At 38.4% G+C, this 22,822-nt stretch overlaps 1 long non-coding RNA gene across 1 annotated transcript in view; it reads right to left on the bottom strand.

Moving 5' to 3' along the window:
* LOC128106269 (uncharacterized) overlaps positions 1-22,822 on the bottom strand; it is a 44,919-nt gene that overhangs the window by 15,467 nt on the left and 6,630 nt on the right. The window contains exon 2 of the long non-coding RNA XR_008216642.1: positions 3,482-3,586. This is a non-coding gene — a long non-coding RNA (uncharacterized LOC128106269). The remainder of the gene's footprint in view (positions 1-3,481; positions 3,587-22,822) is intronic.

The raw sequence follows: 22,822 nt of genomic DNA, 5'->3' as shown, positions 1-22,822 counted from the left end.
ACAGAAGCGTTTAGTATGTACAAGAATGTTGTAAAATGTTAAGTATGAAACACTTGCCCAATTTCATGAATTAAAATCAAGGTTTTAGATGTTAAGTAATCTGACTATAAGTAAAGATTTCCTGCTATTAAAAGTTATGTTCTTATACAACCACCACACAATGAATCTACGTCATGTCATAAGCATAAATAAACTTGAGTATAGCTGTGTGTGATGGATTTATACATGTCTGCAATTGTTTCAGGAAAACAGTTTTCCTGCAAGTTACCTGTGCCCTTGTAGTAGCATACTCAGGATATGTGCATTGTTCTGGTCTCTGTCGCCAGTTGTCACACAAATTATTTCATTATTGCCATAAGAAACATCCAAATATGGCATAGGATTTCTAATAGAACACAGAGAACCTCTTTCAAGCAGTGTAGTGATAGGAGTTTTTGATAGGTGCTTAACTTAAATATTGAAAATTGTAACCTTCCTGATTTAAGTTAACAATCTTAGTTACATTTAAAAGTGCTTCATGTACTATATTTTAGTTAAAATACAATACATTCATCATAAATATGATTCTAGTAATATATTTACATGTATATGCTAGTGACATAATTATAGGAATATAATTATTTGTATTGATTTTACTTTCTTTCCTATTGAATAAAATTCTTAATCTTTTGTTATTCTTTTTTATGTATAGAGTTTGGGCAATTGCTTGAAATAAACATAGATGACATAGAAAGGGCACATTGCAATATTTCAGAGTAAGAGCATACAATTACATTAATAAGTCTATGAATTCAAAGGAAAGAAAAATGCTATTAAGAAATAATACTTTTTGACTATGTAGCTCTTGAAAGTTCTGTAATAAAATGAATGCCTATAGTATAATTCAACATTTACACTACAGTGTAAAATTCAACATTTTAAAGTTGACAATAGATTAGGAAACCCTTGTTGAGTCTCTATCAGTGCTTCATCTGGATGTTGTTTGTGCATAAAATTTCTATCATACCAAAATTATATTGTTTAGACTCAGTTTTACAATACATTCTTAATAAAGTATTTTGGAACACAAAACCAACCTTAACTCACATAAACAAATGTGTGTAACTTCCTTGGGAAAGGTTTGTTGCTTAAATTGTTTTTGAGGGAAGTAATTGATTTTTCTTGGCAGATTTGGCAAAAATAACGAAGTCTTGATTGTCTTATCTGAAGGTCACGTCCTTCTCAGGAATCATCAGTGCGAAGCACAGATTCAGTGGAATTCAAGTTGTCCTGTGATTCTTTTACAATGTGGTTGTCAGATGCAAGTAAATGGTTTTACTAACATATATTACCCACAGTCATAAACTATAAGCCAACAATATACATCTATATGTGTACATAAGTATTTACATAAATATGTAATAAAAAAGTTAAGATATTTTCCCAGAAGAAGTAAATCAGTAGTAAGACAGGCATTAATAATATTTTCCTTGGGGGATGGAGAGAGTCGTGATCATTAGCTGCTCTTCCGGAAGACACAAGTTCAATTCCAAGTACCATAGGGAGGCTCATAACCATATGTAAATTCATTTCAGGAGCTCTGATGCCTGATTTTGGCCTCTCCAAGCAGTGTGTATGCATGTGGTGCACAGACATGCATCCAGGCCTGATATTCTTACATACAAAGTAAAATATAATAAAAAGAACATTTCCCCCTGACTTCCACTTCTTGGTATTTCCATCAAAATTCCTTCATTAATTCTTGATTTCTGAAAATTTGAATCTTGATTTAAAAGTTTACATTTTGCTATTTGACATGAATGAAAACAGAGTTGAAAGTAAAATAGAAATTCAAATAAGAGAATTGGGTGATTTCTCAATAGATTAGAATATGAGAAACGATCTGAAAGTTTAATGTATTGCTAATTCAAAATTATTTTTGCATATTAACTAGAAGAAATCCATAGGGAATTTTACCATAGGGCATTTGTTGGTAATGTGTGCATTATGATGAAAAATGTATCTATTTAGAAACTTTTCTGAGGGATGGGATGAAAGCTTAATAAGGTTGAAAGCATTATCTGTTTCCTTCCAGAGAGCCCAAGTTTGGTTCCCAGAATCCAGGTAGAGTGGCTTTTATCTGCCTGTAACTCTAGTGCTTGGGGATCCAATATCCTCTTTTCAACCTGTGTATCCACACTTGCCAACCTGGGTATCCACATTCATATGTGCACATCACTCCAGACACACACACACACACACACACACACACACACACACACACACACACTTACACATGTAATTAAAAATCAATCTTCAAAACCTTTTCACAATATATGTTGATTAAGTAGCTGATGTTATCATTATTATTAATTAAAGTCAGTACCATTGGAAAAATAATGAATTGAGAGATGTAGAAATGGTAAATCTGGATTCAGTAATTTTATAAAGTAGTCGTCTTTGAGACGCACAATACTCTTGCCAAACTTACAAAGCAAGTTCAAATATACTTACCCAGTGCTGAGCAGTGACAACCCTGAGAACGCTACCCAACGCTGGACTCATAAATAAATGATATTATTACATTAGGGATGTGTTGGGAGGCCCTGCTGTCCAGAGGCTGCAGTCTACCATAGCTTAGCAGCTCTCCCTGGGCATAATGTGGAGAACTCCTCACCTCAGCAGGGGTTTCCTGCTCTCTACCCAGCCTTATCTGGAGTTTGTCTCTAAGTCTGAATGCCTGACTTATCTCAAGGATGCCCCTTGACACATTTCCTTGCAAATGTTCTTCCCCTGCTGCCCACATGGTAATTAAGTAACATGTTCTAACTATTTTCATAGGGCCATGCTGCCACTGATCCAGCTCGGATAAGACAAGATAGGAGCATGCCAGCTAACACAAATTAGGGTCTGCCCCAACTACCACCCCAGTCCTATATATCCATATATCCACCACACTCAGGGATAAACTGAGCTGCCTCACTGAAGCTGTCTAATGGAAGGCTATGTCTGCTATGTTCACAGGCCATCCAAAGCTCTCTGTCATTGCTTCTACCCCTTTGTCCTTGCGGCCAAAAGATCTCGAGAAAAAAGGGGACCCCACAGCTGGTGCCCGAACAGGCCTGGTTTGTGAGGATCCAAAAAAGTGTTTTGAGGTACATCGATGGTTAGGTATAATGTAAAGGTATAATGATGGTTTAAGGTGTATAAAACATGTGACAGATTTCTTTACTCTTCTATGCTCTTGTTACACTAAGATTTCAGAACTTCAGAGTTTTAACATTAACCAATGGAGTTCTGACAAGCTATTAATGCAGCTCTGAAAACACTGACTACTTATTGTTTTGGCATAAGTTCAAGATTTTAAGTTTCCTTTGGTTATCCTCTAATATAGACTTAAAGATGCTTCTTATTGAACTAAAAAATCTTTGTCCAATCTATATCTGGCTCTCTAGACAGAGAAAAAAATGTTAATGCTTTAACTCGAAGTTAGAGATTTTACCAGGACTCAAAGGTGTGACTCCACTTCAGCTGTTTCACCTACTCCACAGTTCACCTGGAAGCGGCTACAGAAGAGAATCCAGTGCTCCTGCTCCCATGACAGCTCCTAAAAGAAGGCCAAGTCAAAAGAAAACTCCCTGACATAGGAGACAAAATGACCACCTATAACGCCAATTGATACACCAAAAATACGGGCTCAGATTTATCAACAGGTAGATCATTAATTAAAATGGTTCTATAATATGACAGAACACTTGGCCTCCTTTATCCAGAACAAAGAGAGATTGTCCATCAGAGGCCTTTGGGCCTTCTGCTTTCTGTTAATTACTATTCTCTCTTGCAACATTAATATAATCAGTAAATGACAATTTCTATTTAGATACTGTTAAGCTAACAGTTATGAGATCATAATGTAAACCAGTACCCAAGGATTTGATCCAAGATACAAGTTCAGTGGGGAATGTTAGATCTAAAGTAACATAAAGGCTCCATCTGCCCCAAGACCTGGTAATTTCCTGAGATTCTGGGAATTGTAGTTCTTAAAAAATAGTAACAAAGCTTCATAAGAAGGTACTGTAGCCTATGAGTTTTGCCCGTATAAGCCCCAACAATACGTGTCTTAAGGCCACACAGAGGATGGTGGTCTTGACAAAATTCCATCTTGGTCAACATTTAAAATTTTAATAAAAGCTAATTTTTAACTTTACCTTCTGTCCCTAATAAATGTCTGATTCAAACCTGGGACTAGGCTGAGGTGCCTATTTAACATATCAAAGCTGGACCTGGCTGTCAGGTTCTCCCAGCATCTCTCAGCCCTTACTTGTTACAGTGTATGGCTCACATACCCTGCCCTAAAATTATAAAAACAAAACAAAACAGAAAAACTCAAACTAACAAAAGTCCCACCTTTACTAGCTCCCAATGCACTGTCTTTCGTTCACAATGGGAGAGTGACCATCACATGGGGATTTCATACAATCCCCAGTGCCAAGAGATCATAGAAAAAAACATCAAACTCTAAAGCCTCAACTTAAAAACAAAAACCAAACACCTACACACAATTGACAATGCCTCTGGCCATCCTAAATATACTCAGTATCTACAAGAACTCCAAAGACTCTCTCATCTTGATATGATAGTGTTACCCCATAGTTGAAATATGGAAGAGACCTGACCCCCTCCTTACAATGGGAAGAAGTTTTTTGCTTGTGTTTTTTCCACAGAACCAACCGAGGCCTATTTGGGTCCCAGGCAGAAATGTCAGACATCAATCACCCCACCAACCAAAAAGATGGCCCTCCTCAAGGACAGAGGAGATAGAAGAAACGCCATGCTTTTCATAACAACAAAATCTCCTGGAAGGACATCCATGACCTAGTGGCCACTGTGCAAACCATATGCTCCCCCAAGCATCCCTCTCTGCTATTTTAATGACATTCTTTGTTACATTACAGGCCTATCCTGCCACTGTTCAATCCCCCAATTCCCAACCCGACACACACCACTGGTGGTTTTCCTTCCAGAAAACATAGGACAAAACCCCCAGAAGACTGGGTCCATAGACTGCCCCAACCAGTGATGCCAAAGCTCCATTTCTATTCCTGTCTATCCTAACTCTCTACCTCTGTACCTCCCAACCCCCTTCTCTGCTTCCCCTGTTGACAAAAGGATTACACAGGCGAAGCAGGCTGCCTCATGAATCAGGACCATTATGGCAGCTGCCATTACTAGTCCTACAAGACTAAACTCAGTTTCCACACACACACACACAAAAGTTTCAAAACCTGAATTACCATCTCACCATTATTATAGATGACCCCTGGGATAATTGATAAAGAACAGGAGTTGTGGGAAAACTATATCCCACCAGTTATGAGGCACATGCCTCTCCTGATATTCACAGTTCTCAACAGCTGGTGCAGGCCCCCCAGTCCATGCTAATCCATAAAAATATTCTCGAACAGGAGACACAGCTGAGAAGAAATGCTCAGTCAACCCTGGCTACAGTGCTTTCAATATGTTGCTGACTTTCTCCCTTTCACTAACTACCCACACTAATGCCTCTAACTGCTTCATTTGCATATCCAGCAACAGACCTCTGCTGACAGCTGTACCAGTCAACATCACTCTCCTTTTCCCCGGGACCACAAAAAGTTCACTGGTTCTTGCCTGTCAGATATTTGAGCAGCTGTCCAGCTCTCCAGTTTGCATTTCCAGTTGGGACAAGCCTACTCATTACCAATGTCTCACTAACATCCCTCCTTCCAGACTGACATGTGTTGCCCCTCCCCTTCTTCTTTGGTGTAAGAAGATAACCCCCCTGTATAGACAGCTCCCTGCCTGGGTTTTGCACCCTTGCTGTGATTGTCCCACAAGTCTATCTTTACAAGAAGAAGAGGTAGCACTACTGCTACAGACCAGACTAAGGTGAGATATTTCTCCCTTTACCCGTAGGAATAGGACTTGCCATCTCCCTTGGATCTGCTGGGGCTGCAATGGCTGCCATCATTCAGATGCATCATCTGGCAGAAACTTTAGAGACAAGTTTGATTAGGCCATGGCATCTATGGCTGAAAGATAGCTTTGAATCCCTCCAGTGGCAGATCAACTCTCTTGCCAGGGTTGTGCTCCAAAACAAAAAGAGCACTAGACCTACCTAATAACTGCTGAACGTGAGGGAACTTGCTTGATATTGGGGGAAAAATGTTGCTTCTGTGTAAACAAATCAAATGTTGTTAAAACCAATGTTAATGCCCTCAAAAAACTTCACAAAGACCTGCTCTTGAGATTTCAACCCAATTGCCCCTTGTTTTCCTGGCTTTTATTAGTCTTCTAATTATGCTGTTTTATTTTGATGCTTACCCCCTTCCTTATTCAGTTCCTCTGATGGCAGATTACCACCATTACTAAAAGCACTACCAATCTGATCATGGTTCACTACCAAATCCTGGACCCTTCCAAGATGCATGCAGATGACAGGTTCTTCAAGGTTTATGATGACACCTCTCCACTATAAAATAAAACAGGGGAAGATGTTGGGCGGTCCCATTGGTCAGAGGTTGCAGTCTACCATAACTAAGCAACTCTGCCTGGACTTGGTACAATATGGAGAGCTCTCTCCCCCTCAGCTAGGGCTTTCTGCTCTCTACCCAGCTTTATCTGAAGGATGTCTCTAGGTCTGAATGCTTGACTTATCTCAAGAATGACCCTTGACACAATTCCCTGCAAATGTTCTTCCCCTGCTGCCCACATAGTAATTAAGTAACATGCTCTAACTATTTTCACAGGGCCATGCTGCCACTGATCCAGCTAGGACAGGGTAAGATAGGAGCATGCCACCTAATGCAAATTAGGTTTGCCCCAGCTACCACCCCAGTCCTATATGTCCTCTATACTGTGGAATGAAGTTGAGTTGACTCACTGAAGCTGTCTCTAGGAAGGCTGTGTCCGCCATGATCACAGGCCATCCAGAGCTCTCTGACGTGGCTTCTGCTCCTTTATCCTTGTGGCCAACAGACTGCAAGGAAAAGGGGACCCCACAGGGACACAGAGGACATGCCTCGAAATTTTAAGAAAGCACACAGATTCTTTAAGAAGGATAATTCATGTGATGGCAAATAGCTATGATTTAGAAAGCTCTTGATAAAATAAAAATAAACAAAACCCAGCCCAAATCAAAACGCAAAATTTAACAGATCTAAATATAAATCTTGAAATTATGTGAAGAAATTGGGTGTAAAATTACATGAATCCAGAGCAGGAGAGATAGCTCAGTGATTAAGAGTTCCTGCTGCTCTTGTAGAAGACCTAATTTTGTTTCCCAGTACCCACATGGTGGCTTACAATCGTCTGTAACTTCAGTGCCTGCGGTTACAATGCCCTCTTCTGATCTCTGCTGGTACCAGGCATGATTGTGGTACACATGCAAATATGCAAGCAAACAAACACATAAAAGTAAAATAAGCTTAAATAAAAAATATTACATAAAGTCACATTAAGGTACTTTTTTGCTAAAAAAAAAAAAAGTAGAACTGAGTGAATGAGAACAACAAATTTTATTCAGTCAGAGTGCATTCTTGATCTGTGCAATGGGAAAACTATAGGAAATTCACACTACAATATTTAACACAACAAGCCTAGTTAAGTTGAGTAAAATTTTATTCTACATAGTGCTGGTCACATAGCAACTTGGACATTATATCTGATTGTGAACACTGTACTGAAAAGGCATATTCCCTAACTCAAGTCACTTAAGGAAGATCTCACCAGTTAGTGAGGCTGTGAACTAGTGCCGCTCTTATGGAAAACAATATGGAGATCCACAAAGAAAAGCTGAACTACTATATGATTCAAAAATCCCACTGCTATGCAAATGAAGTTTTGCAGCAAAGTAGACTGAACTGAAGATCATCATGTTAAGTGAAATACGCTAGGCCCAGAAAGACAAATACCACATGATCATATTGAGGTGGAATACGACAGGAGTGATCTCATACATACAAGTTTAAAGTGGGCTGGTGGCTATTAGAGGCTTCATGATTATGGAGAGTAAGCAAAGGAGAAAGGCTGATTAGTAAAAATTAAGCTATAGAGAATAGAAGCAAGCAATTTTACTGTGTTCATGGAAGATAAACACAGATAGCAATAAAACACTGAATGTATATATACATATATATATATATAATATATCTGAAACAACTATAGGAAAGGAATGATAAAAATTTGAGGAGATAAATGTGCTGACTTAAACATATGACATATAAATGCATTAAAACATCACTTGGTATCTAATGTATGTTTTATATTATCATGTATAATTTAAGATTAATTTATTTAAACAATAAAATAAAATCATACGAAAAGAAGATTGGATGCAATAGTGAGGGGTCTGGGCAGTGGGTCCCACTGTGACCTGTGGAGTGAAGCATTCAAAGGCTCCCCCTCTGGGGCAGGAGATAATGAGCTTGGAAGGCAGGCCACATCGCTGATGGCACTTGTCTGTGTTGGCTCTTTAATTTCTTGGACCATTACATGGGCCTCGTCTGTACAGTGAAAATGCAGGTGAATAAACCTTAAGTATCCTGTGATACCCAAAGGACACGACACATAATACAATTAACAATGTGCTTAATGTTAGCCTGTACTATTGTTCATAAAAATTACTGATATTTTCATAAAATATTACCAACTGACCACTCCCCAAACAAAGTCACAGTGATACCAACAATCTTAAAGTATTTTTAGCTCTGTCCCTGCCAAGGATATTCACTGAATAAAAGTAAAATGTTTAGCAAAAATCCCCCAGAAAATTAAGAAAAATAAGAAATACATATGTGTTTAAGTATGTACACACATGTATGGGTGTCCCCAGAGGCCAGATTCATTTTCTGCTGAAGAAAGTTCACAGAGTATAAAATATTTGAAGATCAACTAAGCTACCATAAAAATCAGGAAGCTTCATGCCATTACTGTCTTTCAAGCATAAGGTGGGAGGTTATATTGCAAGGATTTCTAGGAGAACTTCCCCTTCTGGTTATAGTGTCCCTTGAGATGGTGTTTTCTGCTGAAGGTAATGATTCCATCAGCCAACTTTTCCTTTGATCTACATCAACACCAATATTCCTTACAGAATAATTGATTGATTTTAAAGGATTCACCCACATATACGTTCAGGCTATAGTTCACTCATAATAAGAGAAGGACGAAACTGTTCAATAAAATAATTGAGGAATACATGGAATATCCTACATTTTAAAAGTGACATCTGGGTGTCAGAATGAAGCTGGCATCATTGAGAAGATAGCTTTGGGGGAAAATAATGGATGTTTTGGTCTCTTTTTTTGCGACTGTTGGTAACATTTGACCATACAGAGCCATTCCCTAGACACAGTAAGAGTAAGGCTAGGTAGACAAAGACTGACAGGGAGTAAGTAACTATCTTGGTAAAATTCCTGAAAGACAGATGAGGAAAAGAGACAAGACAGAGGAGGACCACTTGATTTCCTTTGGTGAGGTCTACACAAAAGGAGTGGCTTAGATGGCAGAGTGTGTCTAAAATGAGTCTAAATGAGTCCAGTTATGGTAACAGCCAGTTACCAGCTAACTCTCAGTGAAGCACAATGCAGAGGTAATCACATGTTTATCTACAAACAAAACATCAAATCAAATCAAAACAAAACAAGAAAGCATGTTTGGAGTTCAGGCCAAAGGGCGGAACCCAGCTCCATTGTAGCAGAACCCACAAATAGGCATTGCATTTAATTTGGGAGCAGGATTATTTTAAGGCACAGATACTGGTCTATATTTGGTTTAGAAGAAAAGATGCCAAATAGGAAACAGTTTGGAATCATGTCATAAAATGGACAGTTCAAGGAACTGAGGGAGATACAGCTTTGGGAGAATGCGGGTCCTAAGATAACTGGAGGATTCTTAGGTAAAACTACTGTTTCTACAGCCTCCTAAATCTGAAAGGTGGTAACTAGTGCTCACCCACAAGGGAATGAACCATCTCATGGAGGAGGCTTTCTGCTGCCAGATATATCATACAGACTCTGGGTAATGGCAATTCAAATGAATGACAGACTCTAAATTTATATATATATGTATATATATATACATGTATATATAAAATTTTCTATACATACAAGGTTTAATATGGTATTTGTCTTTATGGGTACAAGGGAGAACACAACGTATTCTATCTTGTAAGAGATCAAAGTGAACACAAAATTATTATGCTGATGAAAACTTATGTACTGAATCAAAACAAAAATATGGTAATAACTCATTGAATATAAAAAATTTAAAGAGTCCTCACAACTCAAAGTGAAGATCCTTGATTGACGATGAACCTGAACCATAGACATTATCAAAACATTTTATATATTTTGACCACTGATGTGTGTGCACCTGAGACATTTTGAGATTTGAATTATATGGAGATAATGCCACTTAAATCAGTCATGTATTAACTATAGATATTTGGCATAATGCGGTACTGTCCTAATTGCTGTAGTGTGTTCTATCTTTTAGTCTTTGCAATAGTCCACAGTAATGCTGTCAACTAGCATGTGGAGTAGCGGTAAGAGGCCTGAGATATCACATCACCAGGCGCAAGGGAGATGAGTTTATCCAGTTGCCTGACACTTTAGCCTTGGTTTTCAACCTCTCTTCTATAGTGAAGTTTAATCTCTGTGGTTTTATAATATTTTCCTGATAGACATATCTTCTTCAAGAGCTAGAAGAAAATTGGAAATAGGTATGTGCTGTGGGATGTTCTGTATGTCAAATGTGTTGCTGATTAGTCAATAATTAAAACACTGATTGGCCATTGGCTAGGCAGGAAGTGTAGGCGGGACAAGGAGGAGAATAAAGCTGGGAAGTGGAAGGCTGAGTCAGGGAGACACTGCCAGCCGCCACGATGAGAAACAGCATGTGAAGATGCCGGTAAGCCACAAGCCACGTGGCAAGGTATAGATTAATAGAAATGGATTAATTTAAGCTGTAAGAACAGTTAGCAAGAAGCCTGCCACGGCCATACAGTTTGTAACCAATATAAGTCTCTGTGTTTACTTGGTCGGGTTTGAGCGGCTATGAGACTGACAGGTGAGAGAGATTTGTCCTGACTGTGGGCCAGGCAGGAAAACTCTAGCTACAAATGGCGTCCAACGTGGGGCCAGAGTTTCCACCTAAAACCTGAGAAAAGATTCTAAAACGGAGCTAAAAACAGTTCCTAATTGTCTCTCTCAAATGAGCAGCAGCTGCTGGTTTGAGCTACTTGTGGGTTCCTGGTGTGCATGCTCGACATGCTGTATGGCAGGAATGAGGCCTCTGCAAGTGGCACGTTAAGCTGCATGGTGGATTTAGACTTTGCTAATACAAAACAAAACAAAACAAAAAAAAAAAGGTTTCTGGACTACACGCTGCTTGGATAAAAGCATAGACCCACGATAGCTCCCAGAGCTGGTGGTAAACGTAGCCATGTTGGGAAGCTGAGGTGGGAGAAGCCAGCAGTCACAGCTGCTGCAGTTTAAGGCAATAGATTCACAATAAGACAGATTCAGATGTAATAGTTTAAAATGTGTGTAAAATATACGTAGGCTTGAAAGAGACAAAAAAAAGGTGATATATACAGTATAGAAACAAATACATGGTTTTAAAAAATAAAGTCTTTAAAGAGACAGTAAAATTAATATAAAAAATAAGCCACGTAGAGATGACTATTACACAGAGAGTCTGGATTGTGTTGTCTTTGGGATTCTTAACTACAGAGAGATATTTGATTGTAAAGGAAGCTGAGTTAAACCAGTATGTATATTTTAAAGATACTTTGACTTCAAAATTTGGATGTAAGGATATGTTGCTTTGGAAAAGAGTCTCTTTTGTTTCCACAGAAATCAAGAGGCTATGGATTTGTTCCAGATTAAGACACATCAGGTTTGACCAGCCAAGACCACCTGAAAGGTCTCCGATGACACCATGGCCCAGATGATCCAACATCCAGAACCGTTTCAAGGCAACTGGCTCAGATGATACAGCCTCACGGACTACTCCATGATCCTAAAATTTTCTTTGTTTCCCTATAAGATACAGCGCCCCCCTCCAGCAGGAAGTAGTAAGAGAAGCTACGCCCAAATTCCCAAATTATATGTAATTTTACTTTGTTAAGGTTAAAACCTTCCTTTTTGAAAAAAAAAGGGGGAAGTGCTGTGGGATGTTCTGTATGTCAAATGTGTTGCTGATTAGTCAATAATTAAAACACTGATTGGCCATTGGCTAGGCAGGAAGTGTAGGCGGGACAAGGAGGAGAATAAAGCTGGGAAGTGGAAGGCTGAGTCAGGGAGACACTGCCAGCCGCCACGATGAGAAACAGCATGTGAAGATGCCGGTAAGCCACAAGCCACGTGGCAAGGTATAGATTAATAGAAATGGATTAATTTAAGCTGTAAGAACAGTTAGCAAGAAGCCTGCCACGGCCATACAGTTTGTAACCAATATAAGTCTCTGTGTTTACTTGGTCGGGTTTGAGCGGCTATGAGACTGACAGGTGAGAGAGATTTGTCCTGACTGTGGGCCAGGCAGGAAAACTCTAGCTACAGGTATGCAGACTCCAGTAATGGTTTAGCTGCTATATTTTGTGGCTTCATGTCAGCTGCCTATGAAAACAGTGGCAAGGGTCATGACAAGCCTGTCTGACTGAGCCCTCTGCAGTCCCAGTGGGCAAGTCCTTCCTCATTTAGTTCTTCTGTTCTTTGTTTACATCTCTACAATTTTTTTCATTTTTCTTTTTTTAATTTTTCTTTATTAAGAAATTTTCTACTCACTCCTCATGCTATCCACAGACCCCCCTCCTCCCTCCTCCCATCCCCCAACCCTCTTTCCCAAGCCACCCCACATCCCCCAAATTGAGGTCTCCCATGGGGAGTCAGCAGAGCCCAGCACACTGAGCCTAGGCAGGCCCAAGCCCCTTCCCACTGCACCAAGGCTGTGCAAGGTGTCACACCACAGGCACCGGATTCCCAGAAGCCTGCCCATGCACCAGGGACAGATCCCATTGCCCCTGCCTGGGTGCCCCCTAAACAGTTCAAGCCAAATAACTGTCTTCCATGTCCAGAGGGCCTAGTCCAGTCCCATGGGGGCTCCACAGCCACCAGTCCACAGTTCATGGGCTTCCACTAGTGTGGCCAGTCATCTCTGCACATCCTCCCATCATGATCTCGACGTCCCTTGCCTGCAGTATCTCTCCTCTCTCTCATCAATTGGATTCCCGGAGCTCAGCCTGGTGCCTGGCCATGGTTCTCTCTATCTGCCTCCATCAGTCATTGGACAAAGGCTCTATGATGACAGCTAGGTTATTTGCTAGGCTGGTCACCAGATTAGACTGGTCTAGGCACCCTCTGGACCACTGCCAGCAGACCAAGGTGGGGTCAACCTTGTGGATTTCTGAGAGCCTCCCCAGCACCCTGCCTCTTCCTATTCCCATGATGTCCTCATCTATCATGGTATCTTCCTCCCTTGACCCTCCCATTTCCCTATGTTCTCATCCCCTATTCCTCGCCCTCTGCCACCCCCCACACCCAGTACTCATGTAGATCTCATCCACTTCTCCTTCACACGGTCATCCATGTGTCCCTCCTAGGGTCTTTCCCTGTTAGCTAGCCTCTCTGGAGTTGTGGGTTGCAGTCTGGCCATCCTTACCCTCACATTTAGTATCCACTTATGAGTGAGTACATATTATACTTGTCCTTCTGAGTCTGGGTTACCTCACTCAAGATGATATTCTCTAGTTCCATCCATTTGCCTGCACATTTCATGATATCATTGATTTTTACTGCTGAGTAGTACTCCATTGTGTATATGTGCCATATTTTCTTTATCCATTCTTCAGTTGAGGGGCATCAAGGTTATTTCCAGGTTCTTGCTATTACGAATAATGCTAATATGAACATAGTTGAGCGTGTGTCCTTGTGGTATGTTTGAGCATTCCTTGGGTATATGCCCAAGAGTGGTATAACTGGGTCTTGAGGAAGACTTATTTCCAATTTTCTGAGAAACCGCCATACTGATTTCCAGAGTGGCTGTACAAGTTTGCATTCCCACCAACAGTGGAGGAGTGTTCCCCTTGCTCCACATCCTTTCCAACATAAGCTGTCTTCAGTGTTTTTGATCTTAGCCATTCTGACAGGTGTAAGATGGTATCTCAGAGCTGTTTTGATTTGAATTTCCCTGATGACTAAGGATGTTGAGCAATTCCTTAAATGCCTTTCAGCCATTTGAGATTCTTCTGTTGAGAATTCTCTGTTAAGCTCTGTAGCCCATTTTTTAATTGAATTGTTCAGTATTCTGATGTCTAGCTTTTTGAGTTCTTTATATATTTTGTCAGATGTGGAGTTGGTGAAGATCTTTTCCCATTCTGTAGGCTGACATTTGGTCTTATTGACTGTGTCCTTTGCTCTACAAAAAGCTTCTCAGTTTCAGGAGGTCCCATTTATTAATTGTTGCTCTCGGTGTTTGTGCTACTGGTGTTATATTTAGGAAGTCATCTCCTGTGCCAATTCATTCCAGACTACTTCCTACTTTCTCTTTTATCAAGTTCAGTGTAACTGGATTTATGTTGAGGTCTTTGATCCACTTGGACTTGAGTTTTGTGCATAGCGACAGATATGGATCTATTTGCAATCTTTTGCATGTTGACATCCAGTTATGCCAGCACCATTTGTTGAAGATGCTTTCTTTTTTCCATGGTACAGTTTTGGCTTCTTTGTCGAAAATCATATGTTCATAGGTGTGTGGATTAATGTCAGGGTCTTCAATTCGATTCCATTGGTCCACATGTTGTTTTTTATGTACCAAGCTGTTTTTATTACTATAGCTCTATAGTAGAGTTTGAGGTCAGGGATCATGATGCCTCCAGAGGTTGCTTTATTATACAGGATTCGTTTAGCTATCCCAGGTTTTTTGTTTTTCCATATACAGTTAAGTATTGTTCTTTCCAAGTCTGTGAAGAATTGTGTTGGGATTTTGATGGGGATTGCATTGAATCTATATATTGCTTTTGGTAAGGTTGCCATTTTTACTATGTTGATTCTACCTATCCATGAGCATGGAAGATCTTTCCATTTTCTGATATCTTCTTCAATTTCTTTCTTCAGAGACTTAAAGTTTTTATCATACAGGTTTTCACTTGCTTAGTTAGAGTTACCCCAAGGTATTTTATATTATTTGTGGCTATTATAAAGGGTGATGTTTTTCTGATTTCTTTCTCAGCCACTTTTTCATTTGTATATAGGAGGGCTACTGATTTTTTTGAGTTAATCTTGTATCCTGCCACCTTACTGAAGGAGTTTATCAGCTGTAGGAGTTTCCTGGTAGAATTTTTGGGGTCACTTATGTATACAATCATATCATATGCAAATAATGAAAATTTAACTTCTTCCTTTCCAATTTGTATCCCCTTGATCTCCTTTTGTTGTCTTATTGCTCTAGCTAGAACTTCAAGTACTATATTGAATAAGTATGGGGAGAGTGGACAGCCTTGTCTTGTTCCTGATTTCAGTGGAATCATTTTGAGTTTCTCTCCATTTAAATTGATGTTGGCTGTTGGCTTGCTGTAAATTGCCTTTATTATGTTTAGGCATGTTCCTTATATCCTTGATCTCTCTAGAACCCTTATCATGAAGGGGTGTTGGATTTTGTCAAAGGCTTTTTCAGCATCCTATGAGATGATCATGCGGGTTTTTTTCTTTCAGTTTGTTTATATGGTGTATTACATGGACAGATTTTTGTATGTTGAATCATCCTTGCATCCCTGGGATGAAGCCTACTTGGTCATGGAGGATAACTTTTTTGATGTGTTCCTGGATTCACCTAGACAGTATTTTATTGAGTATTTTTGCATCAATGTTCATGAGGGAGATTGGTCTGTAATTCTCTTTCTTTGTTGCATCTTTGTATGGTTTGGGTATCAGGGTAACTGTAGCCTCATAAAAAGAATTTGGTAATGTTCCTTCTGTTTCTATGGTGTGGAACAATTTGAAGAGTATTGGTATTAGCTTTTCTTTGAAAATCTGGTAGAATTCTGCACTGAAACCATCTGGTCCTGGGCTTTTTTTTTTTTTTTTTGTGGTTGGAAGACTTTTAATGACCATTTATTTCCTTAGGGGTTATTGGTCTATTTAAATAGTTTATCTGGTCTTGATTTAACTTTGGTATGGGGTAACTATCCAGAAAATCTTCCGTTTCTTTCAGATTTTCCAATTTTGTGGAGTACAGGTTTTTGTAGTATGACCTGATGATTCTCTGGATTTCCTCATTGTCTGTTGTTATATCTCCCTTTTCATTTCTGATTTTGTTAATTTGGATGCTCGCTCTCTGCTTTTTGGTTAATTTGGATAAGGGCTTATCTATCTTGTTGATTTTCTCAAAGAACCAACTCTTTGTTTCATTGATTCTTTGTATTGTTCTCTTTGTTTCTGTTTCGTTGATTTCAGCTCTCAATTTGATTATTTCCTGGCATCTGTTTCTCCTGGGTGAGTTGAGCTTTCAGTTGTGCTGCTAAGACACTAGCGTGAGATTTCTCCAACTTCTTTATGTGGGCATTTAGAGCTATGAATTTTCCTCTTAGCACTGCTTTCATGGTGTCCCACAAGTTTGGGTATGTTGTACATTCATTTTCATTGAATTCTAGGAAATGTTTAATTTCTTTCTGTATTTCTTCCTTGACCCATTGGTGATTCAATTGAGCATTATTCTGTTTCCATGAGATTGTAGGCTTTCTGTAATTTTTGTTATTATTGAAATCTAGCTTTAAGCCATGGTGGTCTGACAAGACACAGGGGGTTATTTCATATTTTTTTTTTGTATCTGTTGAGATTTGCTTTGTGACCAAGCATGTGGTTGATTTTGGAGAAGGTTCCATGGGGTGCTGAAAAGAAGGTATATTCTTTTGTGTTCTAAATTTATATTATGCTTTAAAATGATGGCTATTCCAGAGAGAGAGAGAGAGAGAGAGAGAGAGAGAGAGAGAGAGAGAGAGAGCCAATTAGCTCTAGACAATTTTTGCCACTTCTGTTTTTTTAAGATTGAAAAATACATATAGATATGTGTTTATGTAGGTACACACATTTGTGGGTGTCCCTAGAGGCCAGAAGAGGGTATTAGACTCTCTAAAGTTAGAGTTATAAGTGGTTGTGAGTTACCAAACCTGGGTGCTGGGAGCTGCACCCTGGTCCTCTGTAACAGGAACAAGTGCTCTTAACTGCTGAGCCATCTCTCCAGCTCTTGGTTCCCATTTCTTTTATAGTAACTTAAAATTAAGATACTAGTAATATTCCATCCAATAATTAATCACTAAGGACAATACCACATTTTGAGGCTCTTTCTGTTCCAAGTATGAGAATGGTGAACATAGTGCTGAGCATGATAATGGTTTTGTGATTTAAGGTACCAGATCCAAAAAAAAAAAAAATTCATTGTGATATCTTTTTTTGTTTGTTTTGTTTTTGTTTTTTTCTTTATTAAGAAATTTTGTACTCATTCCTCATGCTACCCACAGACCCCCCCTCTTCCCTCCTCCCATCCCCAACCCTCTTTGAGCCAGCCAGTATATATTAAAGATATTTCAATCAAGTTACTAAGGTCCAACACTTAGGATAATGCTATCATTATTGGAAGACACAAACTGTTTTAACATAGCCTTACATATAAACAGTACAGTATTGAGTAGAAGAATTTTGAGACCTTGTGTTAGTTTAGATAGGATAGAAATAATTAATGGGTAGAAAATAACAATAAAGTGCTGTGGGCTCAGTGTGCTGGGCTTTGCTGACTCCCCATGGGAGACCTTGATTTGGGGGATGTGGGGATGTGGGGTGGCTTGGGAGGGAGGGCTGGGAGATTGGAGGAGGGAGGAGGTGGGATCTGTGGGTGGTATGTAGAGTGAGTAGAAAATTTCTTAATAAAGAAAAATGAAAAAAAAAAAGAAAAAAGTGCTGTGGGATAGTGCTCTTGTACACTGTAAAAATTTGTCACTTGAATTGGTTTAATAAAATGCTGATTGGTCAGTAGCCAGGTATAAGCTGGTGTGACCAGACTAGGAGAATTCTGGGAAGAGGAAGGGCGGAGTCAGGAGTTGCCAGCTGGATACAGAGGAAGCAAGATGAGAATGCTGTACTGAGAAAAGGTACCAAGCCACGTGGCTAAACATAGATAAGAATTATGGGTTAATTTAAGTGTAAGAACTAGTTAGTAATAAGTCTGAGCTACCAGTTGAGCATTTATAAGTAATATTAAGTCTTTGAGTCAGTTATTTAAGAAGCAGCTGCCAGGTATTTGGGAAGAGGCAGACAGAAGATAAACTTCTGCCTACAACAAGTTATATATTTATATCAATAATAATTATATATTAATATATGTATAAAAATAATTTAGTGATTATGTGAAAGCTGATGGTTTACCTTTTTGAAAGCATTTTAGTATAAGCATTTTCAATTTGATTCTTTTTATGTTTTAATACATGAATCACACATAAGTTTTTTTGGCACAACACTCTTTCTATATTTTTCATCACACTTAAGAGTTTTCCAAAATATTTTTTAGATTATTAGATACCCTGAAGCCTTTCTAAAATGTCATTTCAAAAGGAACAAATTCCAATTTCTTTAGGTTGGTCTCGGAGCTCTAAGCAGAAAGATATAATTTATTTCCTATTTGGAATTTATTTTTTAAACTTATTGCTTTTTCCTCATAACTTCACATTTGCAGAAAATCGGTCTGGGAATATCATTAGTTTTTGTTCAGCTGGAAAATTTTCATAACTATTTAAAAACAGTTGACACTGCCCTAATTCTTTTTCATCCTTTCTCTGGAGCTAAGGGTTTTGACAGTTATGCTTCACATGGAACACCTCATAATGACCACCTTATCAGTGGTGGATCATTCTCTATGACTTCTGAATCTTTGCCATAGTGATCACCATCAACGACTTTTGTAGATTTTTCCTTTGATATAGAAACAAAATGTACACATCATAATTGTCCTGTGGAAAGATACACACAAAGTAAACACACCTCACTATCATTAAGACTAGAAATAGATCATTATCAGCATTTCAAAATACTCTCTCTTTCAATCTTAAACACAAGTCCCCCACAGACAACTACCATGTTGAACATTAGCAGCAGGGATTTGCTTTGTCTGTATATTAATGGGGTAACAAATCTACATTTTGCATTTGATGTTTCTATCTGATTCTAGGTTCATGAACATTACAGCACATTCTAGGTTTCTATCTGATGCATAGTTCATGAACATTACAGCACATTGCTTCAATTAATTCATTCTTATCATGGACATTCCAAGGTATGAATAAATCACTGATTATTCAGTCTACTCTTACAGATTTCCTTGTTTCTATTAGGACTATTGGGAATAGTATATTTATGAACCATCATATATACGTTTTTTGATCAATATGCATTCTGTTGAATAGACACATGGACATGGAATTTCTGGATCATATGTACATGTACATTTAGCTTTAGTTTAGTAAATAACATCAAAATAGTTTTCTGAAGTTTTCCCAGTATTTCTTCTCACAGTCATGTATGGGGTACCTTGCACCCTTTCAAGGCTTGGTACTCAAGTGTATTTCAGTCATTCTGTTCAAGACACTGTAGTATAAGTTTGTACTTCAGCAATAAAATCAACCACCATTTTATTTGTTTTCTAGCCTTTTGATTATTCTCTTTGGTCAAGTGAAGATATTATTCAAATAGTTGCAATTTCGTTATGATGGCATTAGCTTAGTTGTCAACTTACCTACACCTGGAATCAACTGAAACTCAGGCATCTGGGCACACCTGTGGAGGATTTTCTTGATTGGGTCATTTGAGATGTGACTACCCTGGACATGAATTATATGGGATCAGTCAACCCTAAATCTTGACTAAAACTACTGGTGGCAGGCTTCATAGGAGGACATATAAGAAGGAAGATTTTGCTTCTTGCTTGCCCTTGCCTGCACTGGCAAGTTCATCTGTCCTGTTGCTGATGCGTTTCTCCACTGGTATTAGAACCTACCTCTTTGGGATTCCAATGTTGACTAGAGATCAGTTGCTTTCTAGGACTCATGCTCCAGATTGGAACTGCTCAGTCACCCAGTTATGTAGACTGAACAACTACTGAATCCATGATGCTTGGGAGACATCCATTGCTGTTCTATTCAGACCATAGCATATAAGCCACTCTAATAAATCCTCCATATATATATAATGCATATGTATACATATTGTGTACACTATATGTATATAAGTATGTGTTTATGCATATTATGTATATGTACAAGTATATATGTGTCTATATCCACTCTATCAGCTCTGTTCCTTTAGAGAACGCTGACTAATACATTGGTCTATTATTCTATCTGTATTCCTCCCACTCTGTATCTCTTCTATAATTTCTACTCTCTTGCTGATGTCTGGTGATCAGTAGAAGGTCTTGATTTTAGAGTAGGTCAGTTTGGCAATGTCTATTATGGTTGCTGTTTTTAACATTCTCCTTATGCTGTACAAACAAATTGCTTCATTGCTTTCATATTCTTGGTTCCAATATCTAATGCTACAATTGAGAATGAACTTGGATTTTTATTATATATGCTGAGCCCCAACACCTTGACTCATGTTACATATGTTAAAGTTATTCCTGAGCACAACAATTAAGAAATAATCTTAAGAATTTATGGGATACCTCAAAAGAAAGTTTGCCTTTTATAACATGTCTTTTATTCAGGCAAGGAAAAAAACTGATGTATTGGAATGTCTTCTTGTTACTCCTAAAGATAAAAAATTGAAGATCAGGTAGGCTCACTGCATTTGCATTCTCAGGAAAACAACTGGTCATCTATATGGGTGAAGGGGCATAGTTAAACATAGTTAACAGTCAGATATAACCTAAACCTCATAAATACTTAGATTTCTTTCAAGAAAAATTGATTCCATAAACATGAATGAGTTTCTATTTCCTCATCCATTTTCATTTGTTTTTGGTTTTTGCCTTGATAAAAGGCTGTGCTTTTAAGCCCAGACTGGCCTATAACTTACCATGTGAACCAGGCTTGCCTCAAACTTGTGGTGATTCTCCTGCCTCTGTCTCCTGTACAGGAATTACAGGTGTGCACTAGCAGGTCTTGTTTCCTTATTCTTTCTTTAGTGAGTGTATTAGTCCTATAGTAGTAGCATCAGACTTGGAAAGAAATTATTCAACTTAGTTTTAAATAAAAATTAACATGAATCAGTGTACATTGTCATGAATCATTAATGCCACTGTTTAAATATTAATATAACTCTTCTAAAGAAAACTAGATTAGAAACTGATTTCAGTGCTTCTCTTCATTAAGTGATAGAAGGTTTTGTCAGAAGAATTATGTTTTTACTGGAAGTTAGAAAAGTTGTCAAACCACTCTTTACTGAGATAGTTTTGTTATTACTTTAGTTCAGAGAATTAATTTATGCTCTTAACCTTTGGTGTGTATACCATTTGAATGTAGATTATGTACATGTGCATATAAATGTTTCAATTCATTTACATCAAGAATTTGAATGTTTTCATTTATGAAGTATAATGTTTACAGAAAGCTTCACTATAATACTTAGAAGCTAAGTCTACATACAGAAGAATAGAATAATGCTATTTTTTACATGCCCTTACTCAGCTTGCTTTTACATTCATTCTCAAAATCAGCAAAACAGAAAGTATGAGATTTTGTGGGTGTAATTTCAGGCATTCCTAGGAGACACAGTCTTACGGCCAACTACCTGCTCCTCTGGCTCTTACTATCTGTCTGTCACCTGTTGCACAATGATCCCTGAGCTAAGGTGCAGAGGTATTGCTGTACATGTATCTACTGGGAATGGACTCCACACTCTGCATTTCGACTGGCTGCAGTTTTCTGTAATGTCCTGATGGGTTGCAGAGAGAAGTTTCTAGTAAGCACAATTTGGGGTGGCATACAGAGGGTGTAGCCTTTGATGTTCACCTCTACACTATGCCCAGATGCTGGCAGAAATCACAAAGAACCAAGAAAATACACATTAGATTCTGAAGCCTAAAAAAATGAATATGAAAGAAAACCAGGTCATTATGTAGAACAGTGAGTGACTGTCTAGAAAAATGCAAAATTGGGGCAGCATCAAAACTCCATGTTCACAATTACTAGTGCTTTCTTAGACTCAAAAAGAATTGATTTTGAGATCAACTGATAGACAAAAAAATCACAGGGAATATCGTGGAATTAAAGAACATGACTAAATCGAGATTGCATCGGTCTGCCACTAGATGAAGTAACTTGCCTATCAAAGATGTGTGACGTAATTTTCTGAGTTACACATTTACTATTGTCTGTAAAGTTCTGAAGTTTAAACAAGGCTGAGAAAGATACCTTTAGTTTTAAAAGACTGAGAAAAGGAAAAAATTAGCACTCATTTCATTAAGAAACTACTTCAAGTTTTGTGTGGATTCTTTTGGTTGTTTTGTTTCATTTGTGGTGATGGTTTTTTTTCCCCTGGTTGTATTTGGTGCTGCAGACAGAATCCATGGCTTTGAGCCAGTTCAGTAAGCACTCAGCCACTGAGTCAAATCTCCAATCCCAATGCTAGGGTCTTAATGCACATTCTATCATTAATTATCAGAATAGTAGAGGGAGGTATTTTTCTTCCATTATATACATACGCAGACTGAAATTCCACTAGTTCAAATGACACAGAAATTAGAACATAATTCTGTCTGGCCTCAAGAGCACTTCACTGCATCATGCCAACCTGTAGTCTATAATGAGGACATAAGCAGA

Source organism: Peromyscus californicus, unplaced genomic scaffold (genome assembly GCF_007827085.1).
Source record: "Peromyscus californicus insignis strain IS unplaced genomic scaffold, ASM782708v3 Scaffold_9__1_contigs__length_137607984, whole genome shotgun sequence".
Taxonomy (NCBI): domain Eukaryota; kingdom Metazoa; phylum Chordata; class Mammalia; order Rodentia; family Cricetidae; genus Peromyscus; species Peromyscus californicus.
The sequence above is the reverse complement of the archived record's forward strand: the minus strand, read 5'-3'. Positions and strand labels throughout refer to the sequence as shown.